Raw genomic sequence first — 20,003 nt, 5'->3', positions numbered from 1 at the left:
CCCCAAGGTAATTCTGATAGAGACTGGATTTTGAAAATTAATGTTTGAGACCACATAAGTACTACTTAATCCAGGTACTTCCTCAGTCTCTAAATTCATGTCAGTCCAAATATTATTGCCCAATTAGATATCTCGAGGTTATACACAGGGATATACCTGATCCTTAGTTCTCTCTGGGCACCTAAGAAGACACAGGACGAAGCCAAACAGACAGTGGGGAAGGCAAAGGAATTTAAGACTAGACAGTGAAAAGGAATTATACTGTCTTGATAGAAACCATCATTTCCTTATCAAATGAAAATCCTTTTTTTTTTTAAGAGGATATGGACCATCACAAGGAAAGACAACCACCAGCAGAAAACTTGAGAGGAAAACCAATTCCCCCAAACCAAGTACCCTCTCATCTTTCCTGGACCTCTGCAGGGTCTCTCTAGGGTCTCTGCAGGGTCTCTGTCTACATAACCCCTCCATTTCTATCTCCCAGTTCCTCTCTAGTCCTAGGAGCTGGTCACCAGGAATCAAACCTGACACTAGCCAGGAGGACTGTCAGCTGCTACAGCGAGAGCGCACACATGGCCAGTGCTAACTCACGGCACCATCGTCTGCAAACTCCAAGAGGAAACGAACTCTTCCTTTTGCCACGGGCCACATACCTGAGTAGAAAACGCGGTACTGGAGAGGTTCACATGAGACTCAAATTGCATAAACATTTCTCTGTTTGGGGGATTTTCTTGCTTTTCAGGATACAAACAGTTGACCCTGGAACGCAGGGTAATCACTGGAGACAACAACAAAGGAAGGAAAAGATAAGCACAAGTCTGAAGATTTATGGTTTGTTTTTTGTCTTTGTTACAAGAAGGTCAGAGAGCTGAGACTTTACCTGGATGCTGGGGAGAACTTAAGTCCATGTCCACATTCAGCAGGGACAGTTACTCGGCACAAGCCCGGTGGAGGGCAACAGAAGCCAAGTCAATCACCGGAAGTGTACTGGGGGCTCATGGAACCCACCCAGGGAGGCCACAGAACCCACCCTGGAACTCCAACAGAACCAAGGGAGACCAGAACTCCTGCTCCACCAAAATGCCACCATATGCCCTCGTGGCAGCACCTCTGTCATCAGTGCTGGACGCCAAATGCCCCAGCTCAGGTCACTGGCACTGAATGTTGGCTGCTCCTGCTGAAATGACTTCCCTCTCAGGTCCACCCAACTGGCTAAGCCATGGTCAGCTCTAGCTGCAAGAGGCTAGAAGTCCAACTTCTATCCTAAGAGCCAGGCTCTGTCTTCCACCAAGATGCCCAAGGTGGGGGGAAGGGAGAGTCTCAAACACAGTCAAGGAGTTCAGAGGCTAAGCTGCTAGAGGGGGAGAAGAAGGGAGAGAGGGAAGGAAGGAGTAGGGAAGACTACCACAGGGGAGCTTCATGCACATCCTTGGACATCCATGTCTTTGATACACTGGTCTATAGTCAATTTGCACCAGGTTTCCTGCTCTCTTTAGAAAGCCACAATTAAATGCATTAAACCATGGCATAGCATTCTCCGGTCAACTCTATCTCCAATTTTCTGTACATAACCCTACACAAGTCCCAACCTCTAAAGGTCTCAGCTTCTTCCAACTGTAAATGAGCAGAACAAAGTAGACTTCAGGGTCCCTTCCAGGACTCATTCTATGCTCTGTCACAGCCGGCTGACACGATCGCTCGTCCAGGGTGAGTAGGAGAGAGGGGCTCTTTTCAGCACCAGTGTTCAATGAACCCTGTTCTAGCTCAAGAAATTCCCCAAGATGACCTTCAGGGACAGCACGTTCCAACGGTTCATAAAATAAGAAAGTCCACCTCATGAGGAGGAAATCCATTTGCCCAGAGGAACTGACAGCTCTTTGTGCCCTAAAATGAAAAGCATTATTTTCCCTCTAAATGTATTAAATACAAAATATTTTCTGACAATACAAGAACTCCCCATACGTTACAGGAAATACAGACTATCCTGATAAGGGCAGAAGAAAACTAAAAAAAAAAATAGAAAAAAAAAAATCCTTCACTACCCAGGAGGGGATCACCTTCAAAAAAAAAAAAGTCCAGGCAATCTTGTTTCTATTTACTCTGCGTCTAGAGAGAGGGGCACGCACAGACGTTTAGGTGGGTCACCGGTTCTGAGACGGGACTTCACGCAGCAGTCAGGTGTAAGCACACTCCAGATAACAAATGCTCCCGTGTGGTTGTGCTCAACCACATTTCCATGACCTGCTCTAGAGGTCAAGATGGGAACAATGCAGAATTTCCAGGAGCCAAACAGAGAACTAAGAATATATACTCAAGATTTGCTTCTTGTTAGAAGAAGAGATGTGTGGATTGTCCAAGTCATTTCAAAGTCTGGCACAACCAGTTACCTTCCAGGCCTCCAGGGAGCTTTGGGGTTGAGAGTAATAAAAAGCAAGCCGGGCACTTCACGATTGGCCAAATGTTGATTGAACTTGAAAGGGTCAATATTTATTGTTCTGAGACTTCCATGATATAAATGTTATCTTCAGGCTGGTTTCTGAGCCCTTCCTCTTCAGGCCCAATTTAAATGCCATATTAGAAAGAACAGGTATCTGGTGGTGGGTGGGGGGTGGGGGTGGGGGTGAGGGAGGGGGGAGGTTCTTCTGCAGCCTGATTGCCATGCTATTTAGCCATTTTCCAGTGTATCACTTGCTTGCTGTCTGTGTGCAAGTCCAGCACCTCTTGGGTCTCTGAGCGCCGTGATGGCCCGAGTCCATCTGGCTCACAATGGCATCTCTAGTGCCAAGCACAGTGCCTGGTACACAGGAGGTACTTAAATATTTGTGGAATGGATAATGAAAGCCAACGGTGTTCTTTCCCAGAAAAGTGTCCACACACATCTACACAGAACATTCTGCACATATTTTCAGAGAGTTTTTGGTTTTACTTAAGGTTAAGACCCTCGTTCTGCAGCATCCTATCTATTGACAGACCAACATTTATTTATCCAAATGCCTATCTTATGGACATACATCTCGAGGGTCAGCAAACTTTTTTGGTAAAGGTCCAGATAAGAAATATTTTAGACTTTGTGGGTCACTCTATCCTTCTGGCAAACTACTCAACTCTGCACAAAGCAGGCCAGAGACAATAGGTAAATGAGTTGGTAGGTCCGTGTTCTAATAAAACTCTTTTTACAAAAACAGGTGGCAGCCCACATTTGGCCTGCAGACTGTCTTCTGCCGGCCCCTGATATAGACTATTAAAAGCAGGATTTTTAAGATTTCTTTAAGATTCGTATCTCTTGGTCATCGGTGGCCCTCATGAGAATTATTCCAAAGCCTTTCTGTCCCCCAAGGAAGGTAATTACCTGGGTCCACCCAGCAGCTGGTGTGGATAATCCAGCTATGCGTGAATCACCATGGAAGTCACTGGTCAGCTTGACTAACTCAAAAGAAGGGTCCAGAGAGTGGCCACCAAGATAGAATGTTGCGTCCTATGGAGAAGGCACCCTCGTGGTGCCCATGCAACAGTTTGCCTTGACATTGGCGAGCATTATCTGTCCTCTCCCCCAACACTCCGAGCTTTGTGTGGCCCATCCAGACCGGCTGGGACTTGAGAAACCAATGGACGATCCTGAGTTCAGCGTATGCGGATTTCCAGGAAACACTATGCAGTGGAAGAAACTATACAAATCTCACTGTGGACTCTTTTTTGCATACTGTTAGCAGTGCCTACTAACAGAAGATACCACTTCGACCACATCCCCACCAGGGGACAAAGAAAAGAAGAAAGAAGAGGTAAGAACAGTTTCAGGGACAGTAGAGGACAACCTGAAAAAAGGACAATCTAACCCTCAAAGGCTTATGTAATCGCCGACCCCACCACGACACATGGCAGCCCCACATGACCTCAGGACCTTGCCTCATGACCTCCTCTCCCTCCCCAATTCAGGTTCAACCATCACTGACTAAGTGGCTATTCTGCACCATGCAAGACCCCACATGTGCAGCCACCTGGAGAACTTCTCTTCTTTAATCCTAGAAGCAACACTGTGAGATAGGTTCTTCCAAGTCCTATGTTATGGGAAAGGAATAAGTTAGCTCAGCAACCTACCCCAACATTCTTCCTTTCAACTAGCCACCTGGCCATTATTCCCAGCTCTGCCTTCTTCATGGAACTGATTGGTCTACCCCTTGTTGGGTGGGGTATGGAACGCTTCTTCCCCACTCCTGTTTTCATAAGGAAAGACTTTCCCCTAAATACTCCTGGCCTTTTGTCCCCATGGAGACAGAGTGAGTTTCTTGAGAGATGAATTTGGGGAGGTCCACCCAGCCTCCCCTACTTGCCCTGAGTGCCAGGGTGCCCCCACTTCCGGTCTAGGCCTCCATGCTGCAAGGTGCACGGGGCCCCATAGTACGTCTGTGAGTCGGTGGGTAAATCGGCCTAATTCTGCAGCCCACCATCCTGAATCCCGCTCTGATGCACATGAAAGCCGCTGCCTCTAGCCCAATCTTCACTGGGCACGAGGGTGGAGTTTTTATTCCTCTCTATCTCCTTCGTGTCTTAAAGTGGATTCAGAGCTCAGAGAGTGAAGACTGAGGTGTTCAGCACACGGTCTCTCCAAACCCAGCTGCTGACCCTAAGTCTGATCTAGTCTTCGGAGCATGGTGGTCAGTTTGGGGGCTGAACTGTATGACTCAAGCCAGCCAGTCAGAGCCCTTGGTCTCTGGAGATTGCCTCGTGGACACTGGCCGGTGGGCTGAAGCCCAGCCACGCGAGCAAACACACGGGAAACGCGCCCACTGGAGAGGCTATCTCGATGGTGCGGCCTCGCTGTTCAGAGCCCGAGGCCTGTTCCTGCAGCTCCCCCCGATTCTGTGAGGTTTCCGAACCTCTCCCCACTCGCAAGCAAATAAAAGTTCACTTGGCTTCAGCTGGTTGCACTGATTCCTGTCATCAGCAACCAAAAGAGGTCTGACTAAAACAGAAAGGCCTCCGCGAGAGAGTGATCTGGAGGACGACCTGTTGTGAAGTAGCAGGATGGACAGCCCAACCGCGAGCTCCTGCCTGCCAGTTTGGGGCTGGTCCCACCCGTCCCTCCAGCACCATCTTTCCCCTCCGGCAGAGCCTCCACTTCCCCTAAAAACCCAAAGCCCCTCGACCTACTAATTCTCCAAAGCATCTGGGCACGAATGCTCCTTCTACCACGCAGGTGCCTCAGGACGCAGCTGACCACCACACCCGCTGCTGCAAGTTCCAAGTTCCCTGTGTTCACTCCCCAGCGGGACAGGAAGAGGCTTTAGGGAGGATGCGCCTGTTCCAGGAGCCTTGGTGCGGGGCAAGTCTCCCGAAAGGATTGGATTGGCGCTTCTGAAAACAGGCCTCAGGTCGGAATCATCTGAAAAATTTTAAAAATCCAGATTCGCAGCCTCAGCAGTAGACCCAGTGGGTCTGCACCTCCCGGGACGAGGCCACCAGTGGGCATCCCTGAAGGCTCTGGGGTGGGGCTGGTGCAGCGGGGCCCCCAGCCGGCTGGCATGTGACAAGCACTGGGTCACCTAACATTGGCATCTTTCCCGGTAACAGGCTCTGGGAATGCCCTTGCTGCTGCCAGGCCCCCTTCAGACCACCATCCTCGGAGCGCTCCTGACGGTCTCTGCTCTTCAGGCACCTTGCTATCTTCCTAGCCTTGCAAGAACCCTGTGATTCCAAAACAACTGGCCAACTTCCGGTGACTGTTAGCTCTGTACCCTTCACCCCTGGCTGCCAAACAGAACAGACAGCTGAGGGCCAAGAGGACTCGAACTTGGCCTGCCGGCTCAGACTGGGGTCCACCTTCTCACCCAGTGCTCGCTGCCCCTGCAATTCCCCAGTGCATGGTCTTCTGGCCATGAGTTTTGGCCACATTAACGATTCAGTCCCCGAAAGCAGCCAGTCTTTTCAAGCCAGCTGGTCCTGGTGCTTGGCCACCCACATTTCAACCCAGTCCAAAAGCCTATCCAGAGACAAGCAGGTTTGGGAAGGGAGGAGCCTGGAGGAGCTTAGGAGAAGCTCAGTGTGTACACGTAAGCACAGTGTCCTCCTATGCCTTCAACTCTTTTGCCTCGAGAAAGCCCTCCCTCGTCAAGACTAAAGGCTCCCAGACACTGATCAGATTCACGGAAAGCCACATGAAGGGTAACACGGGATCACTGGGAGGTGGGACAGGTGGACGAGTTGCATCTCAGCAGACGAACTCACTGACCAGGAAGACGTCCCAGCAGATAAAGGGTGGGAGCAAATGGCACAGCACTCCCCAAGGATCAGCAGAGTCAGTATCTTCTCTGGGGGAGAGCATGCGCTCCTGACAAAGTATATCCCGCCGCAGAACCTCAGTGGACAGAAGCACCTGTATTCTTACAGGGAGAGAAGAATCCCTGTGGTTGGTGCAGCCCTACAAACCTCGAAAGGTGAAGCCACGTCAAGGACATGCATGGGCTGGGTGGGCCGACTGCCAATCAGCCTGGGCTTCTAAGTAAAGAGCAATTAGCACACCATCGAGATGTGAATAATTTACACATTATGTAAATGCAGCTAAATGTTTGTCTCCGAAAGTTTGTTTTCTTAATTAGCTAACTATTTCCCCAGCAATATCCTCATGCTATTAATCTGTTCCAGAAACATTAAGATAGAGCGCAAAGGTAAACTTCAGCACAGCCACCCACTCCGTTAAGAAAAAAACAGCTCTACAAGAACGGGGACCAAACTGATATAGAAAAACCACTCCCCCAGACTCATGGGTGCTCGACACAAAAAAGGACGCAAGTCACATGCTATCTGGGTAAACTTCAGCCAAGGTCTGACTTGCAGGTGGTGGAGAAAAATCTGGTGTCATTGCCAGAGGGGCGCATGGCCAATGCGCCTGGCAGCCCCGGTACTAGTCTCCTGCCTTCCCCACCGCCTCCCTGTTCACCGGAGCAGTAAACGTGATCCAGACGTGGAAGCCACCTGTTTCCCTCACCAGGATTAACAGGGAGGAAAGCTACAATGGATGTGAGTCCCAAAAGTTTTCCTTTTATTCACCTTTTTTTGGCACGTGTATGCTGTGTGTGTGTGCCTGGGCGTGTGTGTGCATGAGAGAGAGAGAAAGAGAGAGGAGATATGCATGTGTGCCCACATGCAGATTATCACCAATAATCTGATTTGAGGTGGTCTGGTAGTCTCTCCCGATCCTCTCCTGGGGATGGTCCATCAGAGACGGACGGTCCATCAGAGACGGATGGATGGCGTGGGCAGGCAGGGGCAAGGCAGACACGGTCTAAGCGGCTGGCAGGCTGGCCGATGGCACCCTGTCCTCCAGCAGTACACACCAGGGACACGAGGGGAAAGTCCACGGCAGACACTCTGGCACATTCCTCTTTTCTTACCTCTTCATGCTTTTCTCTTTCCCTTTTCTCCCCAGAGCAAGGACACAGAGGACTCTCAGTGTCTTCGCATGGAAAGGCAAAGGAAGGATGGTTCTGGGGACCTGAGAACCTGCATTCACTCACAGCTTCCCCGCCAGTTCATACCCCAGCCCTACAGCTTGCTTCCTGCTTATGTATTTTTGGAGCTGTCACTTGACACTCCCTGTGCCTCAGTTTCCATGTTTGCCATTTGGGGTGCTAATATTACCTGCCGTAGGGGCGCCTGGGTGGCACAGTCGTTAAGTGTCTGCCTTCGGCTCAGGGTGTGATCCCGGCATTCTGGGATCAAGCCCCACATCAGGCTCCTCCGCTGGGAGCCTGCTTCTTCCTCTCCCACTCCCCCTGCTTATGTTCCCTCTCTCGCTAGCTGTCTCTATCAAATAAATAAATAAAATCTTTTAAAAAAAATATTACCCGCTGTAAAGGACCATGGTGGGGAGGAGATGAGAATAGACACAGGCCTCCCTGGTCGGCACGCATCGAGCGCAACACAAACCGTATTGTAGTGGTTCCCATAATGAACTCGTATTGCATTTATAAAAATATAAAAAGAAAGGCTAATGGTGTGCTTGGTACACCTAATCCGTTCTTAACTTAAATCCAAAAGGGCAGGAGGCCATGGTGGGGGAGAAAAAAATTAGATCATGATAGGATTTGGTGCAGATTTTTCAAATACCTTCAGATCCCCATACTCTGTTTGTGGAGTGGAGCCGGGCCTTGGCTGTACTGGGAGTGCTTTTTAAGAGTCAGTCATGTTGACATTTTCAACTTTCACAAAGGGTCACCAGCTGCTAAAGATAATAGAGACTTTCCATCAAATACAAGGAGAGGGCTGGTGCCCTTTAAGTTCATCTATGCTGCTTTGGAATACGAAGTAACTTCCTCTCTCTCTTTTTGTTTCTTTCCTTTTCCTTCCTTCTTTCTTTTTTGAATAGCAGATTTATTCATCTAATGTAGTTTACTTAGACTAACATTAATACTGGCTTGCACTTCCTAAAAAAATTGTACTACCAGAGAGATGCAGAGTAGGTCGTAGGGTCCCTGAAGTGTGCTGGATGGTTGCTTATTATCAATCCATAGACAGACAGATAGACTGACAAACTCTACATGTACACACATGTGCATACATAAATACATACGTGATTCATATACTATATGTATTATATATTCAATGGTATTTCATTATACCATTATATTTCCATTTTAAATTTAATGTCTTTAAAAACTGTACATATAATTTTTAGAAAGTCACCTTGGAAACGGAAACATAATGGTTTGGTGAAATAGCATCTGACAGCTAATTGCCAGGAAGAATGAGCACCACTCTTTACCCCCTAGATTTGCTATAAACGTAAGTAAGAAGGGGAATGACCAGGAGGAAAATTGGTTTCTGTGAACCCATGCAGCTCCCAAGAGGGAGACACATCTCCTTCTCTACCATTTTTTTTTTTTAAGATTTATTTATTTTAGAGAGAGAGAGCTCGAGCAGGAGGGGCAGAGGGAGAAGGACAGAGAATCTCAAGCAGACTCCATGCTGAACCCCACGCGGGTCTGGAGAACACCACTGAGTGGAAACCAAGAGTCCCACTCTCAACCAGCTGTGCCACTCAGGCGCCCCTCTACGATTTTTGGTTAAGATTTGAGGGCTACCACATCTTCAAAGGGTGGCTGTCCTTGTGTAAGGACTCCAGGGGGGCACGACGCCCAGATGCCCGGCTGCCTTGGAGGATGCTCTGCGTGGACTCCAGCGTGGACCCCAGTGTGGGAAGCTTAGTTCTTGAGCCCTCTGCCTTCTGAGGCAAAAGTGCTGGGTCAGACCGGAGAAGACTGACAGGCAAAGCTATCCGTGCTGACATGAGGTCGCTTGGAGCTAAAAAGCAAAGAAAAAACACAAGCACAAAACAAAAACCCCGGTTCTGAAATAGCAGGGATAGAAACCATGGGAAGTCACATGGAGTGGGGCTTACCAGTAAGGTCAGCGCTGCCCTCACGTTCAAGGGTGACCCCCCTTGGCGAAATGATAAGATTAAATGGGGCAGAGCAGAAATGTCTGCCAGGCTGGGGAACAGACCTCCTCATGCTGTTCCTACTCAGACAGCGACCACGAGGGACACGTGAAGACTGGCCTGGCGTTCAGTGGGAAAACAAACGCCATCATCCAGCAGAGGTCCAGGGGAAGGGAGATGTGCGGCTGGTGAGTGCTCTGTATTCCTTCAGCTTCCGCTAAAAGCAGAAATGCCTTGATGAAAATGAAGGCCTCAGAAGGACAGACTCTCCAAGCGACGCCCAGATTACGAGGGATCATGAATGTAAAAAAGGACCAACATCAAAGAGAGCTGGAAGGTGGAGTGCCAGTTACCCCAACCCACACGGGAGCTCTCACTACACGAGAAGTGCGGGGCTGAAGCAGTGCGCGCGCGCGTGCCTGTGCGCATGCGTGGGTGTGTGTTGAGGGCTGTCCGGGAGCCGGTGGACGGTAAAAAGACGCTAAGCGAGCCCCGGCCAAGTGTAGAGTCTTCCACAGTGGTTCTCAAACTTGAGCACGCAAAAACACATACGTCCGTACGTACACACGTACTACATAAGCGGACAAGTACATCTGCTCATTTCCGTAGCGCATATCCTAAAATTGGAAAGATACCGGGAAGATTAGCCCAGCCCCTGTCCAAAGAGGACACGCAAATTGGTGAAGCAGTCCATACTCTTCAAAGACGGAGCTACTGATCAACGGGGGTAACATCTCAGTTAAGCAAGATGAATAAGCTGTAGAGATCTGCTGCACAACATCATACCAAAGTCAATGATCATGGATTATATGCTTCAAAGAAATTTGTTAAGCAGGTAGATCCCAGGTTATAATAAAATAAAATTTTAAAAAGTGTTGTCTAAATAACTTTTACAAAAATCATATTTAAAAAAAATTTTTTTTAAGTGCAGTTTCTTGGAACTTCTGGGAGATCCTAAGCAGAAGACAGGCACTCTAGGGAACACAATTTAGAGGAGAAAGAAGGATCCAGAAAAACACAATGGAAACCCATTGAGAATGGACTCCCAGGCTCCTTACGTTCAGCCCAGATCTCTTGGCAAGTGCTTACTGGCAATCTTCACTTGGGGGCTCTTATCATTTTGCTCACCTTGCACCAAAGGGAACACATTGCCTTATGACCAAAGCGCGTTCCTCCTCTTATACTTTTTATTAGAATGACAGATTCCGTAATCTTCCTCACTCACCAAACCGGGAACGTGGGAACAAGCGTCAGTGCAGAAAGCCCGTAGAACCCACTCTGAAAAACCCTGTTCCAGGAGGACCCAACCAAAGGAAACCCACAGACAGATAGTGGGTGAGTGAGTGCCAAAGGGAAGTGACATAGAGGTGTGCCCACCCATGGGATAACCTGCTATGCCTTTGCTCATAAGGTTCCTGAATCCAGTCCAAAGCATGTGGGCAGGAACAGAACATCCGGCCAAGACAGCTGCCTGACACATCTTCTTGAAACCATAAACCACCCAAAGTGACAGGTTCTCACCTCCCCACCAAAACCTGTCCCACTTTATGCCACTGCAGCCCTGGGCCTGTGTCAGATCTGGGCTCTAGGACAGCCCTTGCCAGAGGCAGGTAGGTGGGCTATCCAGACAGCAGTGTGCCTGCCGTCATGGCAACTCATGATCGACCAGGGATGGAGAGGAATGTGCTCTGCTAACTGAAACCCGGGCAACGTTTTAGCATCAGCCCCAAGAAAGTTAATGCTCAGCTAGATTTTCTCCTGTCCTCTGTCTCTTCTTTCTTTTCATGTCACCAAGTGGCTTTAAACCATTCCCGTCCTCCCAAAAAGAAAATCACATACAAAGATAAGACTTTTGATAAAACACTGAGCAAAAGCTCCCTCCCCTACACCGCACTGAAGCAGGGCCCAGGATTCTGGTTCTCTCTGTGAGTAGCCTATCCATCTCAAAGGAAATTATTTACCAAAAAGATTCTTAGGCATGCACTGGTTTCACCATCACCACCTCACTGAGGCACAGGACCAATGCTCTCATGCTGCAGTATGACTGAGAATCACCTGGGGGACTTCACCAGCCCCTCCCAAGAGAGCTGATGTAGACAAATCAGGAGCAGAGCATAAGCAACTGCATTTTCTCCTCTAGTGCCCCAAGGAATCCTGACGGCAACATATCAAGATCCACAATTGAGAAATGTGGGCCACCAGTTTGGGCTTCTCCCATAGCTCTGTCCTTTATGGGGCAGGCTGAGTTCAGCCACAGCAGCCCACCAATCTAGCCGTGGGTCGTGAAAGGGTTAACAGGAGATTTCCCACCCCTCTACCCCCACTACTGCAATGCCAAGTTCCCTACCACGGGGTTCTGAATATGATGGAAAACACCTCCAATCGCAAGGCAGAACGGGAAAGTGAACACGCTCTTAACCCCAAAATATTTACAAATGCACTCACCACGCATAAAACAAGTCCCCACTGAAAAATTCCCTCCCTGCCGAACAGCCTAACAGACGTCCTAACCTGCCACTCACATCGGTCCTGTCGAATGCGAACTCTTGTTTGTATTTTCATTTCATTGTCAAAGCTGTGGAAACGTCAAGTCACAAGTCGTGAAAGAGATACGAGTTCGCAAAGCTCGGTGACACTGAGAGGCCTGGCCTGTTTTACAGGGCAGAGGCGGGGACACATCGCATCTGGTGAAGGGCAGAAGACAGGACACAGGCACAGTTGTGCAAATTTCCATTTCTCCTGGAGATATGTCTGTTTCCAGCAAGACTAGAGATTAAGATAAAACCCAAATCTCCCTCCACGACCTCCTCCAAACAACAGGTGAAATAAACAAAAAGGTTTCAAATGCACATCTGAGCTTGCAACAAAGAAAGGGGATCGTTAATGATAAGGAAGCTATAAACCGGAGCTGAAACATCAAAACCTATTCAGACACTGCCTAGGGATTAAAGAGGTCCCATGGATGGGTTCTGGGGGTGACTGTCCACGTGGGGCAAAGAGGAGGCCCTTGTGTCACACCAGGCAGGGGGTGAAATTCTAGAAATGCAAGAGTCACGAAATTCTGTCCCTATGTGGAAGGGGGGATAGAAGAAAACATCCATCCAGCTGCACAGAGAGGCAAAAAGAATGATGACATGCTTCTGCCTGGTTTCTGGAGGAAAAAAAAATGCTCGAAGAACAAAAACCACGGGCTTTCACTTCAAACAGTTCAGAGTGCTGAGTTTCTAGTTTCTGCACGAGCTGGGAAAACCCCAACCTGGACGTGACTGTAAACATCGGTTCCAGGCTAACATCGCTAAACAAACACAAAACCATGCTGAAGGGCTCTCCCACCAACCGGGGACCTGGGAATCCTTCGAGGAAAAGCGTACCCCACCAGAGAAGTACTGATTGAAAAAGCGACAAAGCCCAGGAGAAAACAATACACCACAAACGGAGTCCATGGACACACAAAGGAGAAACACGGCTTTCTATAACAGACGTACCATTGAAAATATAATATAAAATATGCCTAACCCGATTAAAGACATAAAAGAAAAAATTAAAACCGTGAAAACCAGTTGTAACAAAGGAAAAGCAGACATAGTAAAAAAAAAAAGAGCCCACTAGGACAACTCAGAAACAAAAACTGTAGTCTTTGCAATTAAAAACTCAAGAGACAAGGGGCACCTGAGTGGCTCGGTCTGTTGGGCATGTGACTCTTGATTTAGGTTCCGGTCATGATCTTGGGGTAGTGGGATAGAGCCCCGCATCAGGCTCCACACTCAGCGTGGAGTCTCCTTGGGGTTCTCTCTCTCTCTCTCCTTCTGCTCCTTGCCCCACTCACGCCCTCTCTAAATAAATAAATAAATAAATTCAACAGACAAGTTAAATAGGGGGTTAGAATCAGCTTAGTGACTAATCACTGAACCAGAGAAGAGCCCACAGAGAGCTAAAGGGACACACGACATCAAGAAAAGTGTAAGACACGCGGGAGATAAGGAAGAGCATCGAATAAACATCTATTAATTGCTGCAGAAGGAAATAAATAATGAGGGAGAAGGTCAATTTGAAGGGACAATTGTTAAAAACTCTCCAGAAATCATCATAATCGTAGTAAGAATGAGTATTCAGCTTAAAAGAGCACTCTAAGACTCAGCAGAACAACACACGTGCGTGCACACGCAAAACCACATCATGCTGAAACTGAAACGCCAAAGACAAATGAAGAAGATGGATAAGCAACTGAAAGACAGAAAACATAAATGAGGTCACTGTTGGATACAATTTGATAATGCTCACAGCGAACACAACACGCAACACGACTCTTGTCTGATGGACACGGTCTAAGCGCAAGGATACGGAATGATGTTGCCGACGTGTCAAAGGAACTACAAACTGCTGTCAACCGAGGCATTTAGATGAAACTCAGTTTTTCTTTCAAGCGTCAGAGCAAAATAGAGATACTTTTAGATGAGAGGCTTTATCCCCATGGATCTTAAGTGAGGAAATACTAAAATAAGAAAGACAACGGAGAGGAGGGCAATGCCAGGAGCGATGGTGAGGAGAGAAATAAGCAGAGGTGCTGGAAAATACCAGCAAACACTGATGCCGTAAAACAATAACAGCAACTGATACGCAGGATGTCATTAAAATTAAACACTTGGGCTCTGCAGAAGGCAACGTCAAGAATGAGAAGACAAGCCGCAGACTGGGAGAAAATCTTGGCAAAAGACACATCTGATAAAGGACAGTTAACCAAGATATACCAGGAACTCTCAAAGCTCCACAGTAAGAAAACAAACTACCCATAAAACATGGGCCAGGGACCTTAGGAGACACCTCACAAAAGATTTCAGGTGGCAAATAAGCAGATGAAATGATGCTCCGTAGGGTATGTCATCAGGGAAATGCAAATTAAAACAACAATGAGATACTGTTACACCCTTCTTAAAATTGCCAAAATCCAGAACTCTGACCCCACCCCACGCTGGTAAGGACGTGGAGCAGCAGGGAGCTCATTCGTGGCTGGTGGGAATGCAAAATGGCGCAGCCACCTGGGAAGCCAGTTTGGCGGTTTCTTGCTAAACTCAACATACTTTTACCAAATGACCCAGTGATCACGCTCCTTGGTGTTTACCCAAAGGAGCTGAAAACTCAGTCTGCACAAAAACCTGCGCAAGGGTGTTTACAGCAGCTTATTCGTAATTGCCAAAACTTGAAAGCAACCGAGATGCCCTGGAGCACGTGGTGGATGGATAAACATCCAGATGTTAGCACGTCCAGACAATGGGATATCATTCAACGCTGAAATGAGCTATCGAGCCATGAAAAGACATGCGTGAACCTTAAACGCATACTACTTGGTGAAAGAAGCCAATAATGAAAGGGCCGTATGTGAACACAGACCGTATGTGTTCAACCACATGACAGTCCGGAAAAGGCAAAAACTATGACGACAGTCAAGAGATGAGTGGTTGTTGGGGGGGCAGGGAGGGAGGGGTGAATAGGGGGAGCACAGAGGATTTTTAGGGCAGTGAAACTACTCTGCACGATACTATAATGGCAGATACATGGCATTATACGTTTGTCTAAAACCAAAGAACGAACAAGACCGAGAGTGAACCCCAGTGTGAACTGTGGACTCTGGGTGGTAATGATACATCCATGGAGGGTCTTTGGGTTTTTTTTAAGATTTTATTTATTTATTTGACAGAGAGAGAGACAACGAGAGAGGGAACACAGCAGGGGGAGTGGGAGAGGGAAAGGAGGCTTCCCACCGAGCAGGGAGCCCAATGTGGGGCTCGATCCAGGACCCTGAGATCATGACCTGAGCCAAAGCCAGACGCTTAACCGACTGAGCCACCCAGGTGCCCCATGGAGGTTCTTCAAAAGGAACAAACATACCTCTCTGGTGATCATGGGGGAGGCTGTGCATGAGTGAGGGCAGTGAATATACAAGGAATCTCTGAACCTTCAGTTCGGTTTTGTTGTGAACCCAAAATCGCTCTGAATAATAAAGTCTAAAGTTTTTTTCTTTAACATACAACAATACAGGGCACCTGGGTGGCTCAGTCGGTTGAGCGTCTGACTCTTGGTTTCGGCTCAGGTCGTGATCTCATGGGTCAAGAGATTGAGCCCCGCGTCGGGGGGTCCCCGCTCAGCAGGGAGTCTGCTTGAGATTCTCTCCCTCTGCCCCTCTCCCCATGTGCTCGCTCTCTGTCAAATAAATAAATAAATCCTTTAAAAAATACAACAATAACAATACTAGTAGCTAATTTGGAGGTATCAAAAAAACGTACAACTAAAATAGTAGAAAAATAATAATATGGAAGGGGCCAGGCTAAGCCAACTTGAAGCATTCCAGGGTCCAGAAAGATTGCTAGGGGGGAGGGTAGAAGCAAGATGGTATTATTGGTAAAAACTACTGAAGGTGATCAGAAGATGCCACCCCAAAATACACCATTTTGGCATAAGGATTATTTTGAGCTTAAGGCAACTGAGAAACAGCAGGTGCAGGAAGAACTCTCTGCTTTCTCCCCTTCTGCCTAAAAGCAGGTGATAAACTGCCCTTCATAATGGTTTCTCCCATCCCTGTACCAGAAAGAGGAGAACACCAGCGATGACTAGAGTCTGCATAACAAACCTTATGAAATAATCCTTCTTTACCATTAGTTGCCCCTAGATATTTTCTTACCACAATGTATGGCCCCTAAAAGCTCAGATCTTTTTTTCCTTTAGTCATTTTTCCATAATGAATTATCCTGTGTCAAAATGGTATATAAGCTGTCAATCTGAAACACTGCTTTGGGTTTTCACGTCTTTTCTGTGGAGCCCTGGTGCGTGTAAAATTAAAAATAAAATTTGTATGCTTTTCTCCTTTTAGTCTGTCTTTTGTAAATTTAACTCACAGGTCCCAGGCACTGAACGTAAGAGAGTAAAGATTTTTCCCTTCCTCTATGCTATCAACTTATCAAAGAATAAATAATCCCAGTTCCATGTTAACTATTCCAGAGAATTAATGGGGGAAAAAAAGAAGGTCAACAACTCAACACTGGATGATACTGCTATAACCTTAATATTCAAACCAGAGAAACAAAACATAAATAAAAAATTTAAGCCACATCCACTTAAGAACATAGATGCAAACTACTGTGGGTAAAGACTATCTTTAGTTTCTATAAAAGATATCTCTCAAAAATCTATAGTAAATATATTAACGGTAAAAAGAAAAATAGGAACATTCTCTTTAGAATTCTAGGCAGAATTTGCATAATCCCCGGGACTCTGAATACAATGGATTTCACTCGTGTGATTACCAAAAATTGACCTTAAAATAGGGAGATCAGCCAGGTAGCCTGCTTATCACAGGAGCTCTTTAAAAGAGAGAGTTTTTTCCAGCTGGTTCCTGAAGGGGAAGCCGGCGATTTCTCAGCAGATAGGCTCAGAAGCGTGCACGTGAAGTAGGTATCCCCAAGCAAATGAGCTCCGTCGCCATCCCCAAGTGGTAGCAGTGAAAGGAACAAGAAAACACCAGACAGTGTTTGCTCTGGTGTTTGTCAAGATGCCCGTTTGGAAGGATCTGGGAAGCATCAGATTTTTATAGGAGAGAAATAATACCTTTTCCTCCACCCTCCTAGGTTCTGTATCTGGGGCCTGGAGATTAAACAGACAAAGGACAGATTGGCCAGAGAAAAACAGAGCTTATGAACATGCGCGGCACGTATATACACGGGGGAAGCTTGGTGATGAGTAACTCAAAGGGGTGATTAGAACTTGGGGCTTATGGAGCATCTTAACAAAGAGCAACAGATTTGTGGGGAAGTGACAAGACAAAGGAAAGCACAATATGCCTTTAAGGGTGACAGACGGTGGGGGGGGGGCGCCTGGGTGGCTCAGTTGGTTAAGCATCTGCCTTCGGCTCAGGTCATGATCTCTTGGGATCCAGTCCTGAGTCGGCTCCCTGCTCAGTGGGGGTCTGCTTCTCCCTCTCCCTCTGCCCCTCCCCCCTGCTGGGGTGTACTCTCTCTCCTGATGAATAAATAAAATCTAAAAGAAAAAAAGTGGGACAGACAGTGGAAAGGTAAATATCTGCAGGAACCCATGGGAGACAAGGGTTGTTTTCACGGGGCACCTTGTGGGGACCTCCCCTGGGCTGACAAGCGTCTCTGGTGAGGCTCAGGCCTTCTGCCCTCCCTGGTGCAAGGTGCAAGGTGCAAGGTGGGCACCTGCTTCACAGGATATCTGCTGTCACGTTTTTAGATAGGATGGGGGGGGGGACGGTCAGAGAGCCCGTCCTGCATCTGCCGCTTCTCAAGTGTCCGCTCCAAATCATCCGTACGCCGCAGGGGCACATTTTGGGGTGGCGGGCTCTGATCCATCACATTCTCAAACATCGGTGTGCTTGTTAAATATGCAACACCGGGATTCCCTCGGAGAATCTGGCCTGTCAGCCAGTGACAGGTTCATTTTTGTGAAGTGCATTTTTAAAAATTGATTTTCTTAACACAAAAAGAGCACAGAGAAGAAAATGGTGTGTGGTCCCACTGCCCAGATAATCCCTGATGACATTTAAAAGCATGAAAGTAACACAGATATGTGGTTAGAAATGCAAACAGGAAGGGTTTAGACAAAAACCAGGAGTCTCCCTCCCCTGCCCCGAGTGTCTCTTTCCAAGGTAACCAGCCATCACAGATTCTAATGTATTCTTCCAGAAAAAAATACCACATTAATACCAAGACAAAACATGTCCTTTCCAACAGTTCCTTTTTTTTTTTAAACTCAAAAGTGATGATACTGTTTCCAGTTTTGCAGTTTGCTTTTTTTGTTTACTATAACATGTAGATTTTTCTACATCTGCATTTTTAAAAACCTACCCTGTTCACGTATATAGGTTTAAAACAGGGAAGGAATCACATTTTTCAATCAGGGTTTACAGGTTTACGGTGATTCTAAGAGGGCAGTGAGGTGTCGGGAGGGGGGAGCGGTCAGCAGACCACGCTGAGAAATCGGGACCTGAAGATAGGTGTTGTCACCCAAAACCCACTCTGGTTGCGCTGTCCATCCCTGCAGAGGTCTTGGAGGTGCGCTCTACACGTCCCCAGCAAGCAGAACCCCAGAATACCTCTGACACCCTGCGCTTACACAATAGCCCTGCGTATCCTGTCGCAGGGCAACTGGGTAAATATTCCCAGCCAGACTTGCTTTATCCACCTGCAACGGTCTCAGGATAACTGCCGGGGGTCAGGCAGCACCCGGCAGGAAATTGTTCTTGGCTTCACCTCAGAAAACGGTGTGCCCGCGGGCGATTCGCTCATCTGCAAAGCCTCGTGGGCGGGTCCCCAACTCACCACTCACCACCGGCTTTCAATCACGGCTCCAGGCCAAAGCAAAGGGAGCAGGGACAGAATGGTCCCACAGGGCCCCAGATGCTATCCAGATGCGCAAGGACCCCTCTCCCCCTACTCCTTTGGCTGCACTCTCCTGCAGATTTTTGGCTGACCGTTAAGTGGCTCCAAAGATAATGCTGCCGAGAGGCCTGAGGCATTCTCCAGCCTCCCTTGTCTTTTAATTAGAAAAGTTTTGCCTGCTAATGAGCCTATGATGTCCATCACCTAATTATCTCTGAAAATCCTCAGCAATCCCTCTTCCTTGGCTGTAGCAATGATACCTGTCCCTGGGAGATCTGCAGGGGGAGAAGAACAGTGATGCCCAAGGATGGTGTTTTCGCTCCTGTCCCTGCACCGGGGAAGGCAGGTGGTCCCACCTACAAGACAGGACCCTGAAGGGGAAGGGAGCTGGCAGCCGAGACCCACATCCCCCCCTGCATCCTCTGGGGGTGACTTCACCCCACGCAGGAGAGCCTGGGGTGGGCATGCTCTACTCTGCTCCCCAGAGATGGTCAAGGGACCAGGCAGGTACAATTCACGCACTCTGCCAGATTCTCAGCCTCCACTGTTCTATTGAACTGTGGACACAGTGACCCAGGAACCACGGGGGAGCCCTTAACTGGCTAGGGCACAGCTGAGAAAGCAAGCTTGCAGGGTGAAGAATGCAGATGGAAAGCAGAAAGAACAGACTTTGGTGGGGAGGCAGGGAGGAATGAATAGACACGCGCCATCGGCTTCCCACTTTCTAATTCCAGCGTCCCCAGAGGCCTGGCTGATCCCCTCACCCTGATTCTGTGTCCTTAAAATGCACTCTCTCCTCTTCATCTAGCTAGTCTGAAGGGGGTTTGCCTCCCCTTCGGCCGCAAGCTCCATCCTTGATCAAGACAAAACCGCAGTTATGATAAAGTCTTGACAGCTGTCGGCCGAACAAGAGAACAGCAGGTTGGAAATAACCACTGAAATGTTTGTCCAGGGAAAGCAAGCCTCTGGGGCCGGCAAGCACGGATGACTTGTGCTCCCAAGCAAAGAGACAAGTCCAGAGTCCACTCGGCATTCCCCGCCGCACGCAGGGCACCTCTCCTGACGGTCTCCCACCTCAGACCCAAGCAGTTCCCTCTTGCGGTCTGTTGCGTGAGTGGTGAGAAAGCCCCCCCCCTGAGCCAGGCTGGAGACTCAGCCCACGACAGCAAAGCACTTATCTG

The 20,003-nt window shown here is 48.1% G+C and overlaps 1 protein-coding gene and 1 non-coding gene across 9 annotated transcripts in view; one reads left to right on the top strand and one right to left on the bottom strand.

Moving 5' to 3' along the window:
• Positions 1–20,003, bottom strand: part of SLC39A11 (solute carrier family 39 member 11) — a 582,750-nt gene that overhangs the window by 325,127 nt on the left and 237,620 nt on the right. The window lies entirely within an intron of this gene.
• LOC121105122 lies at positions 10,029–10,133 on the top strand. The gene has a single exon (XR_005837552.1). It is a non-coding gene; the product is annotated as a U6 spliceosomal RNA (small nuclear RNA).

This window comes from Ursus maritimus, unplaced genomic scaffold, assembly GCF_017311325.1.
Source record: "Ursus maritimus isolate PB19 unplaced genomic scaffold, ASM1731132v1 scaffold_24, whole genome shotgun sequence".
Lineage (NCBI taxonomy): Eukaryota > Metazoa > Chordata > Mammalia > Carnivora > Ursidae > Ursus > Ursus maritimus.
This window is presented reverse-complemented; position numbering and strand designations above follow the sequence as displayed.